We start from the raw sequence: 2,500 nt of genomic DNA on the forward strand, positions 1-2,500 counted from the left end.
CATGGTGTGAGTAAACATTATACTGTAGCTCCATGGTGTGACCTTGTCGTAAACATTATATTAGCTCCATGGTGTGTCGTAAACATTATACTGTAAACATTATACTGTAGCTCCATGGTGTGACCTTGTCGTAAACATTATACTGTAGCTCCATGGTGTGACCTTGTCGTAAACATTATACTGTAGCTCCATGGTGTGACCTTGTCGTAAACATTATACCGTAGCTCCATGGTGTGACCTTGTCGTAAACATTATACTGTAGCTCCACAGTGTTTCATGTTCACCTTGCGTGACTTTGCACCACTATTACGCCAGGGTGCTGCATCCCAAATGGCACCCTATTCCCTATGTAGTGCACTACTTTAGACCAGGGCCCCATAGGGGTGTCTAATCAAAAGTAGTGCACTATAAAGGCAATAGGGTGCCATTTGGCCCGCATGTCAGATCGCAGAGCCCTTCTGCTGCGTTTCCATTAACAGGAAGGAGGTATAGTGATTCTCCTGGAAGGATAAAGCTCATTAATTACATTAGTTCAGCTACAGTAGCTAAGATCCTTGATCACTAAAGATGTAGACTCCCTCCCTCTGCTCTGTCCGTCCATATCACTATGGCAACCTACTCCTCCGAGAGTCATCGAGCACTCTCAAATCTATAATCTTATTTAAGGGAGATGACCACTGAATTGTACGAGAGCGCAGAGAGAGAGAGAGAGAGAGTGTGTGTAAACATATGTTTCCCATGCTAATAAAACGTAAAACCTCAAATAATGCACGCAGACAGAATTAGGGGCGATACCCGCTAATTATCAAAATCCAGAAAAGAGACGTTAAATTCTACAACCACCTAAAAGGAAGCGATTCACAAACCTTCCATAACAAAGCCATCACCTACTGAGAGATGAACCCGGAGAAGAGTCATGGGGCTCTGTTTACAAACACAAACACACCCCACAGAGCCCCAGGACAGCAACACAAGTAGACCCAACTAAATCATGAGAAATCCAAAAGATTTGACACATTGAAAAGAATTAACAAAAAAACTGAGCAAACTCGAATGCTATTTGGCCCTAAACAGAGATTATACGGTGACAGAATACCTGACCACCAAAATTAAGGAAAGCTTATTATGGGGTGTTGAGTCATTATGGGGTAGTGAGTCATTATGGGGTAGTGAGTCATTATGGGGTAGTGAGTCATTATGGGGTAGTGAGTCATTATGGGGTGTTGAGTCATTATGGGGTGTTGTCATTATGGGGTCATTATGGGGTAGTGAGTCATTATGGGGTAGTGAGTCATTATGGGGTGTTGAGTCATTATGGGGTGTTGTGTCATTATGGGGTATTGAGTCATTATGAGGTAGTGAGTCATTATGGGGTAGTGAGTCATTATGGGGTGTTGAGTCATTATGGGGTAGTGAGTCATTATGGGGTAGTGAGTCATTATGGGGTAGTGAGTCATTATGGGGTATTGAGTCATTATGGGGTGTTGTGTCATTTTGGGGTATTGAGTCATTATGGGGTAGTGAGTCATTATGGGGTGTTGAGTCATTATGGGGTGTTGAGTCATTATGGGGTAGTGAGTCATTATGGGGTAGTGAGTCATTATGGGGTAGTGAGTCATTATGGGGTAGTGAGTCATTATGGGGTGTGAGTCATTATGGGGTAGTGAGTCATTATGGGGTATTGAGTCATTATGGGGTAGTGAGTCATTATGGGGTGTTGAGTCATTATGGGGTAGTGTGTCATTATGGGGTATTGAGTCATTATGGGGTAGTGAGCCATTATGGGGTAGTGAGTCATTATGGGGTGTTGAGTCATTATGGGGTGTTGTGTCATTTTGGGGTATTGAGTCATTATGAGGTAGTGAGTCATTATGGGGTAGTGAGTCATTATGGGGTGTTGAGTCATTATGAGGTAGTGAGTCATTATGGGGTAGTGAGTCATTATGGGGTAGTGAGTCATTATGGGGTAGTGAGTCATTATGGGATGTTGTGTCATTATGGGGTGTTGTGTCATTTTGGGGTATTGAGTCATTATGGGGTAGTGAGTCATTATGGGGTGTTGAGTCATTATGGGGTGTTGAGTCATTATGGGGTAGTGAGTCATTATGGGGTAGTGAGTCATTATGGGGTAGTTAGTCATTATGGGGTAGTGAGTCATTATGGGGTGTTGAGTCATTATGGGGTAGTGTGTCATTATGGGGTGTTGAGTCATTACGGGGTAGTGAGTCATTACGGGATGTTGAGTCATTATGGGGTGTTGAGTCATTATGGGGTGTTGTGTCATTTTGGGGTATTGAGTCATTATGGGGTAGTGAGTCATTATGGGGTAGTGAGTCATTATGGGGTGTTGTGTCATTTTGGGGTATTGAGTCATTATGGGGTAGTGAGTCATTATGGGGTGTTGAGTCATTATGAGGTAGTGAGTCATTATGGGGTAGTGAGTCATTATGGGGTAGTGAGTCATTATGGGGTGTTGTGTCATTATGGGGTGTTGTGTCAT

General features: G+C 43.2%; 1 protein-coding gene across 9 annotated transcripts in view; it reads right to left on the bottom strand.

The window, feature by feature from the left end:
- The window catches only part of kif1aa (kinesin family member 1Aa), a 192,561-nt gene that overhangs the window by 184,591 nt on the left and 5,470 nt on the right, over positions 1-2,500 (bottom strand). The gene's annotated exons all lie outside the window — the stretch shown is intronic.

This window comes from Oncorhynchus gorbuscha, linkage group LG15, assembly GCF_021184085.1.
Source record: "Oncorhynchus gorbuscha isolate QuinsamMale2020 ecotype Even-year linkage group LG15, OgorEven_v1.0, whole genome shotgun sequence".
In the NCBI taxonomy this organism is placed as follows: domain Eukaryota; kingdom Metazoa; phylum Chordata; class Actinopteri; order Salmoniformes; family Salmonidae; genus Oncorhynchus; species Oncorhynchus gorbuscha.